The sequence below is a fragment of the Mytilus californianus genome, unplaced genomic scaffold (assembly GCF_021869535.1).
Source record: "Mytilus californianus isolate M0D057914Y unplaced genomic scaffold, xbMytCali1.0.p SCAF_2, whole genome shotgun sequence".
Lineage (NCBI taxonomy): Eukaryota > Metazoa > Mollusca > Bivalvia > Mytilida > Mytilidae > Mytilus > Mytilus californianus.
In genome coordinates this window covers 21,956,888-21,978,883 of record NW_026262668.1, presented here as the reverse complement: position 1 = coordinate 21,978,883, position 21,996 = coordinate 21,956,888, and the positions used below count along the sequence as shown (strand labels likewise).

Here is a 21,996-nt window from a genome sequence, read left to right as displayed (position 1 = left end):
AAAGACATAAGAGCTACGGTTCCCCAGCTACCTTACCATCAATTCTTTGAAGAAACCTATATAAAAAATAAATATATATACAACAATATACATGAAAATATATAAAATGAAATAAATCAACCAATCTTAATATTAGGTATAGATCCATAGCTTTTAATTAGGTCCTTATGATATATTATAAAGACCTAAGAGCTACGGTTCCGCAGCTTCCTTACCATCAATTCTTTTGAAGAAACCTATATAAAAAATAAATATATATACAACAATATACATGAAAATATATAAAATGAAATAAATCAACCAATCTCACTAATAGGTGCGGACCAGTAGCTCTTAATTAGGTCCTTATGATATATTATTAAGACCAAAGAACTACAGCTCAGCAGCTACCTTACCATCAATTCTTTGAAGAGACCTATATAAAAAATAAATATATATATAAAACAATATACATGAAAATATATAAAATGAAATAAATCAACCAATCTTACTATTAGGTGCGGCACCATAGCTCTTAATTAGGTCCTTATGATATATTATCAAGACTTAAGAGCTATGGTTCCACAGCTACCTTACCATCAATTCTTTGAAGAAACCTACCAGTATATAAAAAATAAATTTATATACAACCATATACACATGAAAATACATGTATATTAAATGAAATAAATCAACCAATCTTACTATTAGGTGCGGATCCATAGCTCTTAATTAGGTCCTTATGATATATTAAAAAAGACCTAAGCGCTATGGTTCTGCAGTTACCTTACCATCAATTTTTTGAAGAAACCTATATAAAAAATAAATATATATACAACAATATACATGAAAATATATAAAATGAAGTAAATCAACCAATCTTACTATTAGGTGCGGAACCATAGCTCTTAATTAGGTCCTTATGATATATTATAAAGACCTAAGAGCTACGGTTCCGCAGCTAACTTACCATCAATTCTATGAAGAAACCTATATAAAAAATAAATATATATACAACAATATACATGAAAAAATATAAAATGAAATAAATCAACCAATTTTACTATTAGGTGCGGAACCATAGCTCTTAATTAGGTCCTTATGATATATTATAAAGACTCAAGAGCTACGGTTCCACAGCTACCTTACCATCAATTCTTTGAAGAAACATATATAAAAAATAAATATATATACAACAATATACATGAAAATATATAAAATGAAATAAATCAACTAATCTTACTATTAGGTGCGGAACCATAGCTCTTAATGAGGTCCTTATAGTATATTATAAAGACCTAAGAGCTACGGTTCCGCAGCTACCTTACCATCAATTTTCTGAAGAAACCTATATAAAAAATAAATATATATACAACCATATACACATGAAAATATATAAAATTAAATAAATCAACCAATCTTACTATTAGGTGCGGAACCATAGCTCTTAATTAGGTCCTTATGATATATTATAAAGACTTAAGAGCTACGGTTCCACAGCTACCTTACCATCAATTCTTTGAAGAAACCTATATAAAAAATAAATATATATACAACAATATCCATCAAAATATATAAAATGAAAATAATTAACCAATCTTACTATTAGGTGCGGAACCATAGCTCTTAATTAGGTCCTTATGATATATTATAAAGACTTAAGAGATACAGCTCCGCAGCTACCTTACCATCAATTCTTTGAAGAGACCTATATAAAAAATAAATATATATATGACCATATACACATGAAAATGTATAAAATGAAATAAATCAACCAATCTTACTATTAGGTGCGGAACCATAGCTCTTAATTAGGTCCTTATGATATATTATAAAGACCTAAGAGCTACTGATCAGCAGCTACCTTACCATCAATTCTTTGAAGAAACCTAAATAAAAAATAAATATATATACAACAATATCCATGAAAATATATAAAATGAAATAAATCAACCAATCATACTATTAGGTGCGGAACCATAGCTCTTCATTAGGTCCTTATGATATATTATAAAGACCTAAGAGCTACGGTTCTGCAGTTACCTTACCATCAATTCTTTGAAGAAACCTATTTAAAAAATAAATATATATACAACCATATACACATGAAAATATAAAAAATGAAATAAATCAACCAATCTTACTATTAGGTGCGGAACCATAGCTCTTAATTAGGTCCTTATGATATTTTATAAAGACTCAAGAGCTACTGTTCCGCAGCTACCTTACCATCAATTCTTTAAAGAAACCTAAATAAAAAATAAATATATATATATACAACAATATCCATGAAAATATATAAAATGAAATAAATCAACCAATCTTACTATTAGGTGCGGAACCATAGCTCTTGATTAGGTCCTTATGATATATTATAAAGACTTAAGAGCTACGGTTCCGCAGTAACCTTACCATCAATTCTTTGAAGAAACCTATATAAAAAAAAAATATATATACAACCACAAACACATGAAAATATAAAAAATGAAATAAATCAACCAATCTTACTATTAGGTGCGGAACCATAGCTCTTAATTAGGTCCTTATGATATATTATAAAGATTCAAGAGCTACTGTTCCGCAACTACCTTACCATCAATTCTTTAAACAAACCTAAATAAAAAATAAATATATATACAACAATATCCATGAAAATATATAAAATGAAATAAATCAACCAATCTTACTATCAGGTGCGGAACCATAGCTCTTGATTAGGTCCTTATGATATATTATAAAGACTTAAGAGCTACAGTTCCACAGCTACCTTACCATCAATTCTTTGAAGAAACCTATATAAAAAATAAATATATATACAACAATATACATGAAAATATATAAAATGAAATAAATCAACTAATCTTACTATTAGGTGCGGAACCATAGCTCTTAATTAGGTCCTTATGATATATTATAAAGACCTAAGAGCTACGGTTCCGCAGCTACCTTACCATCAATTCTTTGAAGAAACCTATATAAAAAATAAATATATATACAACAATATCCATCAAAATATATAAAATGAAAATAATCAACCAATCTTACTATTAGGTGCGGAACCATAGCTCTTAATTAGGTCCTTATGATATATTATAAAGACTTAAGAGATACAGCTCCGCAGCTACCTTACCATCAATTCTTTGAAGAGACCTATATAAAAAATAAATATATATACGACCATATACACATGAAAATGTATAAAATGAAATAAATCAACCAATCTTACTATTAGGTGCGGAACCATAGCTCTTAATTAGGTCCTTATGATATATTATAAAGACCTAAGAGCTACTGTTCCGCAGCTACCTTACCATCAATTCTTTGAAGAAACCTAAATAAAAAATAAATAAATATACAACAATATCCATGAAAATATATAAAATGAAATAAATCAACCAATCTTACTATTAGGTGCGGAACCATAGCTCTTCATTAGGTCCTTATGATATATTATAAAGACCTAAGAGCTACGGTTCTGCAGTTACCTTACCATCAATTCTTTGAAGAAACCTATTTAAAAAAAAAATATATATACAACCATATACACATGAAAATATAAAAAATGAAATAAATCAACCAATCTTACTATTAGGTGCGGAACCATAGCTCTTAATTAGGTCCTTATGATATTTTATAAAGACTCAAGAGCTACTGTTCCGCAGTAACCTTACCATCAATTCTTTAAAGAAACCTAAAAAGAAAATAAATATATATACAACAATATCCATGAAAATATATAAAATGAAATAAATCAACCAATCTTACTATTAGGTGCGGAACCATAGCTCTTGATTAGGTCCTTATGATATATTATAAAGACTTAAGAGCTACGGTTCCGCAGTAACCTTACCATCAATTCTTTGAAGAAACCTATATAAAAAATAAATATATATACAACCACATACACATGAAAATATAAAAAATGAAATAAATCAACCAATCTTACTATTAGGTGCGGAACCATAGCTCTTAATTAGGTCCTTATGATATATCATAAAGATTCAAGAGCTACTGTTCCGCAGCTACCTTACCATCAATTCTTTAAAGAAACCTAAATAAAAAATAAATATATATACAACAATATCCATCAAAATATATAAAATGAAATAAATCAACCAATCTTACTATTAGGTGCGGAACCATAGCTCTTGATTAGGTCCTTATGATATATTATAAAGACTTAAGAGATACAGTTCCACAGCTACCTTACCATCAATTCTTTGAAGAAACCTATATAAAAAATAAATATATATACAACAATATACATGAAAATATATAAAATGAAATAAATCAACTAATCTTACTATTAGGTGCAGAACCATAGCTCTTAATTAGGTCCTTATGATATATTATCAAGACCTAAGAGCTACGGTTCCGCAGCTACCTTACCATCAATTCTTTGAAGAAACCTATATAAAAAATAAATATATATACGACCATATACACATGAAAATGTATAAAATGAAATAAATCAACCAATCTTACTATTAGGTGCGGAACCATAGCTCTTAATTAGGTCCTTATGATATATTATAAAGACCTAAGAGCTACTGTTCCGCAGCTACCTTACCATCAATTCTTTGAAGAAACCTAAATAAAAAATAAATAAATATACAACAATATCCATGAAAATATATAAAATGAAATAAATCAACCAATCTTACTATTAGGTGCGGAACCATAGCTCTTCATTAGGTCCTTATGATATATTATAAAGACCTAAGAGCTACGGTTCTGCAGTTACCTTACCATCAATTCTTTGAAGAAACCTATTTAAAAAAAATATATATATACAACCATATACACATGAAAATATAAAAAATGAAATAAATCAACCAATCTTACTATTAGGTGCGGAACCATAGCTCTTAATTAGGTCCTTATGATATTTTATAAAGACTCAAGAGCTACTGTTCCGCAGTAACCTTACCATCAATTCTTTAAAGAAACCTAAAAAGAAAATAAATATATATACAACAATATCCATGAAAATATATAAAATGAAATAAATCAACCAATCTTACTATTAGGTGCGGAACCATAGCTCTTGATTAGGTCCTTATGATATATTATAAAGACTTAAGAGCTACGGTTCCGCAGTAACCTTACCATCAATTCTTTGAAGAAACCTATATAAAAAATAAATATATATACAACCACATACACATGAAAATATAAAAAATGAAATAAATCAACCAATCTTACTATTAGGTGCGGAACCATAGCTCTTAATTAGGTCCTTATGATATATCATAAAGATTCAAGAGCTACTGTTCCGCAGCTACCTTACCATCAATTCTTTAAAGAAACCTAAATAAAAAATAAATATATATACAACAATATCCATCAAAATATATAAAATGAAATAAATCAACCAATCTTACTATTAGGTGCGGAACCATAGCTCTTGATTAGGTCCTTATGATATATTATAAAGACTTAAGAGATACAGTTCCACAGCTACCTTACCATCAATTCTTTGAAGAAACCTATATAAAAAATAAATATATATACAACAATATACATGAAAATATATAAAATGAAATAAATCAACTAATCTTACTATTAGGTGCAGAACCATAGCTCTTAATTAGGTCCTTATGATATATTATAAAGACCTAAGAGCTACGGTTCCGCAGCTACCTTACCATCAATTCTTTGAAGAAACCTATATAAAAAATAAATATATATACAACCATATACACATGAAAATATATAAAATGAAATAAATCAACCAATCTTACTATTAGGTGCGGAACCATAGCTCTTAATTAGGTCCTTATGATATATTATAAAGACTTAAGAGCTACGGTTCCACAGCTACCTTACCATCAATTCTTTGAAGAAACCTATATAAAAAATAAATATATATACAACAATATCCATGAAAATATATAAAATGAAAATAATCAACCAATCTTACTATTAGGTGCGGAACCATAGCTCTTAATTAGGTCCTTATGATATATTATAAAGACTTAAGAGCTATGGTTCCGCAGTTACCTTACCATCAATTCTTTGAAGAAACCTATTTAAAAAATAAATATATATACAACCATATACACATGAAAATATAAAAAATGAAATAAATCAACCAATCTTACTATTAAGTGCGGAACCTTAGCTGTTAATTAGGTCCTTATGATATATTATAAAGACCTAAGAGCTACGGTTCAGCTGCTACCTTACCATCAATTCTTTAAAGAAACCTATATAAAAATAAATAAATATACAACAATATACATGAAAAATAAATAAAATGAAATAAATCTACTAATCTTACTTTTAGGTGCGGAACCATAGCTCTTAATTAAGTCCTTATGATATATTATAAAGACCTAAGGTTCCGCAGCTACCTTACCATCAATTCTTTGAAGAAACCTATATAAAAATAAATAAATATACAACAATATACATGAAAATAAATAAAATGAAATAAATCTACCAATCTTACTATTAGGTGCAGAACCATAGCTCTTAATTAGGTCCTTATGATCTTATGATATATTATAAAGACCTAAGAGCTATGGTTCCGCAGCTACCTTACCATCAATTCTTTGAAGAAACCTATATCAAAAATAAATATATATACAACAATATACATGAAAATATATAAAATGAAATAAATCAACCAATCTTACTATTAGGTGCGGAATCGTAGCTCTTAATTAGGTCCTTATGATATATTATAAAGACCTAAGAGCTACGGTTCCGCAGTTACCTTACCATCAATTCTTTGAAGAAACCTATTTAAAAAATAAATATATATACAACAATATACATGAAAATATAAAATGAAATAGATCAACCAACCATACTATTTATAGCTGTGGAACCATAGCTCTTTGGTCCTTATGATATTTATTGAACATAGATGGTCCTCAAATAGTCAAAAAATATCACAAGGACCTAAGAGCTACGGTTCCGCAGCTACCTCGTCATCAATTCTTTGAGGAAACCTATATGAAAAATAAATATATTTACAACAATATAAATAAATATATTTACAACAATATACATGAAAATATACAAAATGAAATAAATCAACCAATCTTACTATTAGGTGCAGAACCATAGCTCTCAATTAGGTCCTTATGATATATTAGAATGACCTAAGAGCTATTGTTCCGCAGCTACCTTACCATCAATTCTTTAAAGAAACCTATATAAAAAATAAATATATATACAACAATTTACATGAAAATATATAAAATGAAATAAATCAACTAATCTTACTATTAGGTGCTGAACCGTAGCTCTTAATTAGGTCCTTATGATATATTATAAAGACCTAAGAGCTACGGTTCTGCAGCTACCTTACCATCAATTCTTAGAAGAAACCTATATAAAAAATAAATATATATATACAACCATATACACATGAAAATATATAAAATGAAATAAATCAACCAATCTTAATATTAGGTATATATCCATAGCTCTTAATTAGGTCCTTATGATATATTATAAAGACCTAAGAGCTACGGTTCCCCAGCTACCTTACCATCAATTCTTTGAAGAAACCTATATAAAAAATAAATATATATACAACCATATACACATGAAAATATAAAAAATGAAATAAATCAACCAATCTTACTATTAGGTGCGGAACCATAGCTCTTAATTAGGTCCTTATGATATTTTATAAAGACTCAAGAGCTACTGTTCCGCAGCTACCTTACCATCAATTCTTTAAAGAAACCTAAATAAAAAATAAATATATATATATACAACAATATCCATGAAAATATATAAAATGAAATAAATCAACCAATCTTACTATTAGGTGCGGAACCATAGCTCTTGATTAGGTCCTTATGATATATTATAAAGACTTAAGAGCTATGGTTCCGCAGTAACCTTACCATCAATTCTTTGAAGAAACCTATATAAAAAATAAATATATATACAACCACATACACATGAAAATATAAAAAATGAAATAAATCAACCAATCTTACTATTAGGTGCGGAACCATAGCTCTTAATTAGGTCCTTATGATATATTATAAAGATTCAAGAGCTACTGTTCCGCAACTACCTTACCATCAATTCTTTAAACAAACCTAAATAAAAAATAAATATATATACAACAATATCCATGAAAATATATAAAATGAAATAAATCAACCAATCTTACTATTAGGTGCGGAACCATAGCTCTTGATTAGGTCGTTATGATATATTATAAAGACTTAAGAGCTACAGTTCCACAGCTACCTTACCATCAATTCTTTGAAGAAACCTATATAAAAAATAAATATATATACAACAATATACATGAAAATATATAAAATGAAATAAATCAACTAATCTTACTATTAGGTGCGGAACCATAGCTCTTAATTAGGTCCTTATGATATATTATAAAGACCTAAGAGCTACGGTTCCGCAGCTACCTTACCATCAATTCTTTGAAGAAACCTATATAAAAAATAAATATATATACAACAATATCCATCAAAATATATAAAATGAAAATAATCAACCAATCTTACTATTAGGTGCGGAACCATAGCTCTTAATTAGGTCCTTATGATATATTATAAAGACTTAAGAGATACAGCTCCGCAGCTACCTTACCATCAATTCTTTGAAGAGACCTATATAAAAAATAAATATATATACGACCATATACACATGAAAATGTATAAAATGAAATAAATCAACCAATCTTACTATTAGGTGCGAAACCATAGCTCTTAATTAGGTCCTTATGATATATTATAAAGACCTAAGAGCTACTGTTCCGCAGCTACCTTACCATCAATTCTTTGAAGAAACCTAAATAAAAAATATATATATATACAACAATATCCATGAAAATATATAAAATGAAATAAATCAACCAATCTTACTATTAGGTGCGGAACCATAGCTCTTCATTAGGTCCTTATGATATATTATAAAGACCTAAGAGCTACGGTTCTGCAGTTACCTTACCATCAATTCTTTGAAGAAACCTATTTAAAAAATAAATATATATACAACCATATACACATGAAAATATAAAAAATGAAATAAATCAACCAATCTTACTATTAGGTGCGGAACCATAGCTCTTAATTAGGTCCTTATGATATTTTATAAAGACTCAAGAGCTACTGTTCCGCAGTAACCTTACCATCAATTCTTTAAAGAAACCTAAAAAGAAAATAAATATATATACAACAATATCCATGAAAATATATAAAATGAAATAAATCAACCAATCTTACTATTAGGTGCGGAACCATAGCTCTTGATTAGGTCCTTATGATATATTATAAAGACTTAAGAGCTACGGTTCCGCAGTAACCTTACCATCAATTCTTTGAAGAAACCTATATAAAAAATAAATATATATACAACCACATACACATGAAAATATAAAAAATGAAATAAATCAACCAATCTTACTATTAGGTGCGGAACCATAGCTCTTAATTAGGTCCTTATGATATATTATAAAGATTCAAGAGCTACTGTTCCGCAGCTACCTTACCATCAATTCTTTAAAGAAACCTAAATAAAAAATAAATATATATACAACAATATCAATCAAAATATATAAAATGAAATAAATCAACCAATCTTACTATTAGGTGCGGAACCATAGCTCTTGATTAGGTCCTTATGATATATTATAAAGACTTAAGAGCTACAGTTCCACAGCTACCTTACCATCAATTCTTTGAAGAAACCTATATAAAAAATAAATATATATACAACAATATACATGAAAATATATAAAATGAAATAAATCAACTAATCTTACTATTAGGTGCAGAACCATAGCTCTTAAATAGGTCCTTATGATATATTATAAAGACCTAAGAGCTACGGTTCCGCAGCTATCTTACCATCAATTCTTTGAAGAAACCTATATAAAAAATAAATATATATACAACCATATACACATGAAAATATATAAAATGAAATAAATCAACCAATCTTACTATTAGGTGCGGAACCATAGCTCTTAATTAGGTCCTTATGATATATTATAAAGACTTAAGAGCTACGGTTCCGCAGCTTCCTTACCATCAATCCTATGAAAAAACCTATATAAAAAATAAATATATATACAACCATATATACATGAAAATATATAAAATGAAATAAATCAACCAATCTAACTATTAGGTGCAGAACCATAGCTCTTAATTAGGTCCTTATGATATATTATAAAGACCTAAGAGCTACGGTTCAGCTGTTACCTTACCATCAATTCTTTAAAGAAACCTATATAAAAATAAATAAATATACAACAATATACATGAAAATAAATAAAATGAAATAAATCTACTAATCTTACTTTTAGGTGCGGAACCATAGCTCTTAATTAAGTCCTTATGATATATTATAAAGACCTAAGGTTCCGCAGCTACCTTACCATCAATTCTTTGAAGAAACCTATATAAAAATAAATAAATATACAACAATATACATGAAAATAAATAAAATGAAATAAATCTACCAATCTTACTATTAGGTGCAGAACCATAGCTCTTAATTAGGTCCTTATGATCTTATGATATATTATAAAGACCTAAGAGCTATGGTTCCGCAGCTACCTTACCATCAATTCTTTGAAGAAACCTATATCAAAAATAAATATATATACAACAATATACATGAAAATATATAAAATGAAATAAATCAACCAATCTTACTATTAGGTGCGGAATCGTAGCTCTTAATTAGGTCCTTATGATATATTATAAAGACCTAAGAGCTACGGTTCCGCAGTTACCTTACCATCAATTCTTTGAAGAAACCTATTTAAAAAATAAATATATATACAACAATATACATGAAAATATAAAATGAAATAGATCAACCAACCATACTATTTATAGCTGTGGAACCATAGCTCTTTGGTCCTTATGATATTTATTGAACATAGATGGTCCTCAAATAGTCAAAAAATATCACAAGGACCTAAGAGCTACGGTTCCGCAGCTACCTCACCATCAATTCTTTGAGGAAACCTATATGAAAAATAAATATATTTACAACAATATAAATAAATATATTTACAACAATATACATGAAAATATACAAAATGAAATAAATCAACCAATCTTACTATTAGGTGCAGAACCATAGCTCTCAATTAGGTCCTTATGATATATTAGAATGACCTAAGAGCTATTGTTCCGCAGCTACCTTACCATCAATTCTTTAAAGAAACCTATATAAAAAATAAATATATATACAACAATTTACATGAAAATATATAAAATGAAATAAATCAACTAATCTTACTATTAGGTGCTGAACCGTAGCTCTTAATTAGGTCCTTATGATATATTATAAAGACCTAAGAGCTACGGTTCTGCAGCTACCTTACCATCAATTCTTAGAAGAAACCTATATAAAAAATAAATATATATATACAACCATATACACATGAAAATATATAAAATGAAATAAATCAACCAATCTTAATATTAGGTATAGATCCATAGCTCTTAATTAGGTCCTTATGATATATTATAAAGACCTAAGAGCTACGGTTCCCCAGCTACCTTACCATCAATTCTTTGAAGAAACCTATATAAAAAATAAATATATATACAACAATATACATGAAAATATATAAAATGAAATAAATCAACCAATCTTAATATTAGGTATAGATCCATAGCTCTTAATTAGGTCCTTATTATATATTATAAAGACCTAAGAGCTACGGTTCCGCAGCTACCTTACCATCAATTCTTTTGAAGAAACCTATATAAAAAATAAATATATATACAACAATATACATGAAAATATATAAAATGAAATAAATCAACCAATCTCACTAATAGGTGCGGACCCGTAGCTCTTAATTAGGTCTTTATGATATATTATTAAGACCAAAGAACTACGGCTCAGCAGCTACCTTACCATCAATTCTTTGAAGAGACCTATATAAAAAATAAATATATATATAAAACAATATACATGAAAATGTATAAAATGAAATAAATCAACCAATCTTACTATTAGGTGCGGAACCATAGCTCTTAATTAGGTCCTTATGATATATTATCAAGACTTAAGAGCTATGGTTCCACAGCTACCTTACCATCAATTCTTTGAAGAAACCTACCAGTATATAAAAAATAAATTTATATACAACCATATACACATGAAAATACATGTATATAAAATGAAATAAATCAACCAATCTTACTATTAGGTGCGGATCCATAGCTCTTAATTAGGTCCTTATGATATATTAAAAAAGACCTAAGCGCTATGGTTCTGCAGTTACCTTACCATCAATTTTTTGAAGAAACCTATATAAAAAATAAATATATATACAACAATATACATGAAAATATATAAAATGAAGTAAATCAACCAATCTTACTATTAGGTGCGGAACCATAGCTCTTAATTAGGTCCTTATGATATATTATAAAGACCTAAGAGCTACGGTTCCGCAGCTAACTTACCATCAATTCTATGAAGAAACCTATATAAAAAATAAATATATATACAACAATATACATGAAAAAATATAAAATGAAATAAATCAACCAATTTTACTATTAGGTGCGGAACCATAGCTCTTAATTAGGTCCTTATGATATATTATAAAGACTCAAGAGCTACGGTTCCACAGCTACCTTACCATCAATTCTTTGAAGAAACATATATAAAAAATAAATATATATACAACAATATACATGAAAATATATAAAATGAAATAAATCAACTAATCTTACTATTAGGTGCGGAACCATAGCTCTTAATGAGGTCCTTATAGTATATTATAAAGACCTAAGAGCTACGGTTCCGCAGCTACCTTACCATCAATTTTCTGAAGAAACCTATATAAAAAATAAATATATATACAACCATATACACATGAAAATATATAAAATGAAATAAATCAACCAATCTTACTATTAGGTGCGGAACCATAGCTCTTAATTAGGTCCTTATGATATATTATAAAGACTTAAGAGCTACGGTTCCACAGCTACCTTACCATCAATTCTTTGAAGAAACCTATATAAAAAATAAATATATATACAACAATATCCATCAAAATATATAAAATGAAAATAATTAACCAATCTTACTATTAGGTGCGGAACCATAGCTCTTAATTAGATCCTTATGATATATTATAAAGACTTAAGAGCTACGGTTCCGCAGTAACCTTACCATCAATTCTTTGAAGAGACCTATATAAAAAATAAATATATATATGACCATATACACATGAAAATGTATAAAATGAAATAAATCAACCAATCTTACTATTAGGTGCGGAACCATAGCTCTTAATTAGGTCCTTATGATATATTATAAAGACCTAAGAGCTACTGTTCAGCAGCTACCTTACCATCAATTCTTTGAAGAAACCTAAATAAAAAATAAATATATATACAACAATATCCATGAAAATATATAAAATGAAATAAATCAACCAATCATACTATTAGGTGCAGAACCATAGCTCTTCATTAGGTCCTTATGATATATTATAAAGACCTAAGAGCTACGGTTCCGCAATTACCTTACCATCAATTCTTTGAAGAAACCTATTTAAAAAATAAATATATATACAACCATATACACATGAAAATATAAAAAATGAAATAAATCAACCAATCTTACTATTAGGTGCGGAACCATAGCTCTTAATTAGGTCCTTATGATATTTTATAAAGACTCAAGAGCTACTGTTCCGCAGCTACCTTACCATCAATTCTTTAAAGAAACCTAAATAAAAAATAAATATATATACAACAATATCCATGAAAATATATAAAATGAAATAAATCAACCAATCTTACTATTAGGTGCGGAACCATAGCTCTTGATTAGGTCCTTACGATATATTATAAAGACTTAAGAGCTACAGTTCCGCAGTAACCTTACCATCAATTCTTTGAAGAAACCTATATAAAAAATAAATATATATACAACCACATACACATGAAAATATAAAAAATGAAATAAATCAACCAATCTTACTATTAGGTGCGGAACCATAGCTCTTAATTAGGTCCTTATGATATATTATAAAGATTCAAGAGCTACTGTTCCGCAGCTACCTTGCCATCAATTCTTTAAAGAAACCTAAATAAAAAATAAATATATATACAACAATATCCATCAAAATATATAAAATGAAATAAATCAACCAATCTTACTATTAGGTGCGGAACCATAGCTCTTGATTAGGTCCTTATGATATATTATAAAGACTTAAAGAGCTACAGTTCCACAGCTACCTTACCATCAATTCTTTGAAGAAACCTATATAAAAAATAAATATATATACAACAATATACATGAAAATATATAAAATGAAATAAATCAACTAATCTTGCTATTAGGTGCGGAACCATAGCTCTTAATTAGGTCCTTATGATATATTATAAAGACCTAAGAGCTACGGTTCCGCAGCTACCTTACCATCAATTCTTTGAAGAAACCTATATAAAAAATAAATATATATACAACAATATCCATCAAAATATATAAAATGAAAATAATCAACCAATCTTACTATTAGGTGCGGAACCATAGCTCTTAATTAGGTGCTTATGATATATTATAAAGACTTAAGAGATACAGCTCCGCAGCTACCTTACCATCAATTCTTTGAAGAGACCTATATAAAAAATAAATATATATACGACCATATACACATGAAAATGTATAAAATGAAATAAATCAACCAATCTTACTATTAGGTGCGGAACCATAGCTCTTAATTAGGTCCTTATGATATATTATAAAGACCTAAGAGCTACTGTTCCGCAGCTACCTTACCATCAATTCTTTGAAGAAACCTAAATAAAAAATAAATATATATACAACAATATCCATGAAAATATATAAAATGAAATAAATCAACCAATCTTACTATTAGGTGCGGAACCATAGCTCTTGATTAGGTCCTTATGATATATTATAAAGACCTAAGAGCTACGGTTCCGCAGTTACCTTACCATCAATTCTTTGAAGAAACCTATTTAAAAAATAAATATATATACAACCATATACACATGAAAATATAAAAAATGAAATAAATCAACCAATCTTACTATTAGGTGCGGAACCATAGCTCTTAATTAGGTCCTTATGATATATTATAAAGATTCAAGAGCTACTGTTCCGCAGCTTCCTTACCATCAATTCTTTAAAGAAACCTAAATAAAAAATAAATATATATACAACAATATCCATCAAAATATATAAAATGAAATAAATCAACCAATCTTACTATTAGGTGCGGAACCATAGCTCTTGATTAGGTCCTTATGATATATTATAAAGACTTAAGAGCTACAGTTCCACAGCTACCTTACCATCAATTCTTTGAAGAAACCTATATAAAAAATAAATATATATACAACAATATACATGAAAATATATAAAATGAAATAAATCAACTAATCTTACTATTAGGTGCGGAACCATAGCTCTTAATTAGGTCCTTATGATATATTATAAAGACCTAAGAGCTACGGTTCCGCAGCTACCTTACCATCAATTCTTTGAACAAACCTATATAAAAAATAAATATATATACAACAATATCCATCAAAATATATAAAATGAAAATAATCAACCAATCTTACTATTAGGTGCGGAACCATAGCTCTTAATTAGGTCCTTATGATATATTATAAAGACTTAAGAGATACAGCTCCGCAGCTACCTTACCATCAATTCTTTGAAGAGACCTATATAAAAAATAAATATATATACGACCATATACACATGAAAATGTATAAAATGAAATAAATCAACCAATCTTACTATTAGGTGCGGAACCATAGCTCTTAATTAGGTCCTTATGATATATTATAAAGACCTAAGAGCTACTGTTCCGCAGCTACCTTACCATCAATTCTTTGAAGAAACCTAAATAAAAAATAAATATATATACAACAATATCCATGAAAATATATAAAATGAAATAAATCAACCAATCTTACTATTAGGTGCGGAACCATAGCTCTTGATTAGGTCCTTATGATATATTATAAAGACCTAAGAGCTACGGTTCCGCAGTTACCTTACCATCAATTCTTTGAAGAAACCTATTTAAAAAATAAATATATATACAACCATATACACATGAAAATATAAAAAATGAAATAAATCAACCAATCTTACTATTAGGTGCGGAACCATAGCTCTTAATTAGGTCCTTATGATATTTTATAAAGACTCAATAGCTACTGTTCTGCAGTAACCTTACCATCAATTCTTTAAAGAAACCTAAAAAGAAAATAAATATATATACAACAATATCCATGAAAATATATAAAATGAAATAAATCAACCAATCTTACTATTAGGTGCGGAACCATAGCTCTTGATTAGGTCCTTATGATATATTATAAAGACTTAAGAGCTACGGTTCCGCAGTAACCTTACCATCAATTCTTTGAAGAAACCTATATAAAAAATAAATATATATACAACCACATACACATGAAAATATAAAAAATGAAATAAATCAACCAATCTTACTATTAGGTGCGGAACCATAGCTCTTAATTAGGTCCTTATGATATATTATAAAGATTCAAGAGCTACTGTTCCGCAGCTACCTTACCATCAATTCTTTAAAGAAACCTAAATTAAAAATAAATATATATACAACAATATCCATCAAAATATATAAAATGAAATAAATCAACCAATCTTACTATTAGGTGCGGAACCATAGCTCTTAATTAGGTCCTTATGATATATTATAAAGATTCAAGAGCTACTGTTCCGCAGCTACCTTACCATCAATTCTTTAAAGAAACCTAAATAAAAAATAAATATATATACAACAATATCCATCAAAATATATAAAATGAAATAAATCAACCAATCTTACTATTAGGTGCGGAACCATAGCTCTTGATTAGGTCCTTATGATATATTATAAAGACTTAAGAGCTACAGTTCCACAGCTACCTTACCATCAATTCTTTGAAGAAACCTATATAAAAAATAAATATATATACAACAATATACATGAAAATATATAAAATGAAATAAATCAACTAATCTTACTATTAGGTGCGGAACCATAGCTCTTAATTAGGTCCTTATGATATATTATAAAGACCTAAGAGCTACGGTTCCGCAGCTACCTTACCATCAATTCTTTGAGGAAACCTATATAAAAAATAAATATATATACAACAATATCCATCAAAATATATAAAATGAAAATAATCAACCAATCTTACTATTAGGTGCGGAACCATAGCTCTTAATTAGGTCCTTATGATATATTATAAAGACTTAAGAGATACAGCTCCGCAGCTACCTTACCATCAATTCTTTGAAGAGACCTATATAAAAAATAAATATATATACGACCATATACACATGAAAATGTATAAAATGAAATAAATCAACCAATCTTACTATTAGGTGCGGAACCATAGCTCTTAATTAGGTCCTTATGATATATTATAAAGACCTAAGAGCTACTGTTCCGCAGCTACCTTACCATCAATTCTTTGAAGAAACCTAAATAAAAAATAAATATATATACAACAATATCCATGAAAATATATAAAATGAAATAAATCAACCAATCTTACTATTAGGTGCGGAACCATAGCTCTTGATTAGGTCCTTATGATATATTATAAAGACCTAAGAGCTACGGTTCCGCAGTTACCTTACCATCAATTCTTTGAAGAAACCTATTTAAAAAATAAATATATATACAACCATATACACATGAAAATATAAAAAATGAAATAAATCAACCAATCTTACTATTAGGTGCGGAACCATAGCTCTTAATTAGGTCCTTATGATATTTTATAAAGACTCAATAGCTACTGTTCTGCAGTAACCTTACCATCAATTCTTTAAAGAAACCTAAAAAGAAAATAAATATATATACAACAATATCCATGAAAATATATAAAATGAAATAAATCAACCAATCTTACTATTAGGTGCGGAACCATAGCTCTTGATTAGGTCCTTATGATATATTATAAAGACTTAAGAGCTACGGTTCCGCAGTAACCTTACCATCAATTCTTTGAAGAAACCTATATAAAAAATAAATATATATACAACCACATACACATGAAAATATAAAAAATGAAATAAATCAACCAATCTTACTATTAGGTGCGGAACCATAGCTCTTAATTAGGTCCTTATGATATATTATAAAGATTCAAGAGCTACTGTTCCGCAGCTACCTTACCATCAATTCTTTAAAGAAACCTAAATAAAAAATAAATATATATACAACAATATCCATCAAAATATATAAAATGAAATAAATCAACCAATCTTACTATTAGGTGCGGAACCATAGCTCTTGATTAGGTCCTTATGATATATTATAAAGACTTAAGAGCTACAGTTCCACAGCTACCTTACCATCAATTCTTTGAAGAAACCTATATAAAAAATAAATATATATACAACAATATACATGAAAATATATAAAATGAAATAAATCAACTAATCTTACTATTAGGTGCGGAACCATAGCTCTTAATTAGGTCCTTATGATATATTATAAAGACCTAAGAGCTACGGTTCCGCAGCTACCTTACCATCAATTCTTTGAAGAAACCTATATAAAAAATAAATATATATACAACCATATACACATGAAAATATATAAAATGAAATAAATCAACCAATCTTACTATTAGGTGCGGAACCATAGCTCTTAATTAGGTCCTTATGATATATTATAAAGACTTAAGAGCTACGGTTCCACAGCTACCTTACCATCAATTCTTTGAAGAAACCTATATAAAAAATAAATATATATACAACAATATCCATGAAAATATATAAAATGAAAATAATCAACCAATCTTACTATTAGGTGCGGAACCATAGCTCTTAATTAGGTCCTTATGATATATTATAAAGACCTAAGAGCTATGGTTCCGCAGTTACCTTACCATCAATTCTTTGAAGAAACCTATTTAAAAAATAAATATATATACAACCATATACACATGAAAATATAAAAAATGAAATAAATCAACCAATCTTACTATTAAGTGCGGAACCTTAGCTGTTAATTAGGTCCTTATGATATATTATAAAGACCTAAGAGCTACGGTTCCGCAGCTTCCTTACAATCAATCCTATGAAAAAACCTATATAAAAAATAAATATATATACAACCATATATACATGAAAATATATAAAATGAAATAAATCAACCAATCTAACTATTAGGTGCAGAACCATAGCTCTTAATTAGGTCCTTATGATATATTATAAAGACCTAAGAGCTACTTTTCAGCTGCTACCTTACCATCAATTCTTTAAAGAAACCTATATAAAAAATAAATAAATATACAACAATATACATGAAAATAAATAAAATGAAATAAATCTACTAATCTTACTTTTAGGTGCGGAACCATAGCTCTTAATTAAGTCCTTATGATATATTATAAAGACCTAAGGTTCCGCAGCTACCTTACCATCAATTCTTTGAAGAAACCTATATAAAAATAAATAAATATACAACAATATACATGAAAATAAATAAAATGAAATAAATCTACCAATCTTACTATTAGGTGCAGAACCATAGCTCTTAATTAGGTCCTTATGATCTTATGATATATTATAAAGACCTAAGAGCTATGGTTCCGCAGCTACCTTACCATCAATTCTTTGAAGAAACCTATATCAAAAATAAATATATATACAACAATATACATGAAAATATATAAAATGAAATAAATCAACCAATCTTACTATTAGGTGCGGAATCGTAGCTCTTAATTAGGTCCTTATGATATATTATAAAGACCTAAGAGCTACGGTTCCGCAGTTACCTTACCATCAATTCTTTGAAGAAACCTATTTAAAAAATAAATATATATACAACAATATACATGAAAATATAAAATGAAATAGATCAACCAACCATACTATTTATAGCTGTGGAACCATAGCTCTTTGGTCCTTATGATATTTATTGAACATAGATGGTCCTCAAATAGTCAAAAAATATCACAAGGACCTAAGAGCTACGGTTCCGCAGCTACCTCACCATCAATTCTTTGAGGAAACCTATATGAAAAATAAATATATTTACAACAATATAAATATATATATTTACAACAATATACATGAAAATATACAAAATGAAATAAATCAACCAATCTTACTATTAGGTGCAGAACCATAGCTCTCAATTAGGTCCTTATGATATATTATAATGACCTAAGAGCTATTGTTTCGCAGCTACCTTACCATCAATTCTTTAAAGAAACCTATATAAAAAATAAATATATATACAACAATTTACATGAAAATATATAAAATGAAATAAATCAACTAATCTTACTATTAGGTGCTGAACCGTAGCTCTAAATTAGGTCCTTATGATATATTATAAAGACCTAAGAGCTACGGTTCTGCAGCTACCTTACCATCAATTCTTAGAAGAAAGCTATATAAAAAATAAATATATATACAACCATATACACATGAAAATATATAAAATGAAATAAATCAACCAATCTTAATATTAGGTATAGATCCATAGCTCTTAATTAGGTCCTTATGATATATTATAAAGACCTAAGAGCTACGGTTCCCCAGCTACCTTACCATCAATTCTTTGAAGAAACCTATATAAAAAATAAATATATATACAACAATATACATGAAAATATATAAAATGAAATAAATCAACCAATCTTAATATTAGGTATAGATCCATAGCTCTTAATTAGGTCCTTATGATATATTATAAAGACCTAAGAGCTACGGTTCCGCAGCTACCTTACCATCAATTCTTTTGAAGAAACCTATATAAAAAATAAATATATATACAACAATATACATGAAAATATATAAAATGAAATAAATCAACCAATCTCACTAATAGGTGCGGACCCGTATCTCTTAATTAGGTCCTTATGATATATTATTAAGACCAAAGAACTACGGCTCAGCAGCTACCTTACCATCAATTCTTTGAAGAGACCTATATAAAAAATAAATATATATATAAAACAATATACATGAAAATGTATAAAATGAAATAAATCAACCAATCTTACTATTAGGTGCGGAACCATAGCTCTTAATTAGGTCCTTATGATATATTATAAAGACTTAAGAGCTACGGTTCCACAGCTACCTTACCATCAATTCTTTGAAGAAACCTACCAGTATATAAAAAATAAATTTATATACAACCATATACACATGAAAATACATGTATATAAAATGAAATAAATCAACCAATCTTACTATTAGGTGCGGATCCATAGCTCTTAATTAGGTCCTTATGATATATTAAAAAAGACCAAAGCGCTATGGTTCTGCAGTTACCTTACCGACAATTTTTTGAAGAAACCTATATAAAAAATAAATATATATACAACAATATCCATGAAAATATATAAAATGAAATAAATCAACCAATCTTACTATTAGGTGCGGAACCATAGCTCTTCATTAGGTCCTTATGATATATTATAAAGACCTAAGAGCTACGGTTCCACAGCTAACTTACCATCAATTCTATGAAGAAACCTATATAAAAAATAAATATATATACAACAATATACATGAAAATATATAAAATGAAATAAATCAACTAATCTTACTATTAGGTGCGGAACCATAGCTCTTAATTAGGTCCTTATGATATATTATAAAGACTCAAGAGCTACGGTTCCACAGCTACCTTACCATCAATCCTTTGAAGAAACCTATATAAAAAATAAATATATATACAACCATATACACATGAAAATATATAAAATGAAATAAATCAACCAATCTTACTATTAGGTGAGGAACCATATCTCTTAATTAGGTCCTTATGATATATTATAAAGACTTAAGAGCTACGGTTCCGCAGCTACCTTACCATCAATTCTTTGAAGAAACCTATATAAAAAATAAATATATATACAACAATATCCATGAAAACATATAAAATGAAATTAATCAACCAATCTTACTATTAGGTGCGGAACCATAGCTCTTAATTAGGTCCTTATGATATATTATAAAGACTTAAGAGCTACGGCT

At 28.1% G+C, this 21,996-nt stretch overlaps 1 long non-coding RNA gene across 1 annotated transcript; it reads right to left on the bottom strand.

Annotated features, from left to right (window-relative positions):
* Window positions 1–848: 848 nt before the first annotated feature.
* Window positions 849–17,581, bottom strand: LOC127729507 (uncharacterized). Its single transcript, XR_007994659.1, has 3 exons — window positions 17,261–17,581; window positions 5,598–5,803; window positions 849–919 (listed from the first exon to the last, which is right to left on the bottom strand). It is a non-coding gene; the product is annotated as an uncharacterized LOC127729507 (long non-coding RNA).
* Between the last annotated feature and the right edge of the window lie 4,415 nt (window positions 17,582–21,996).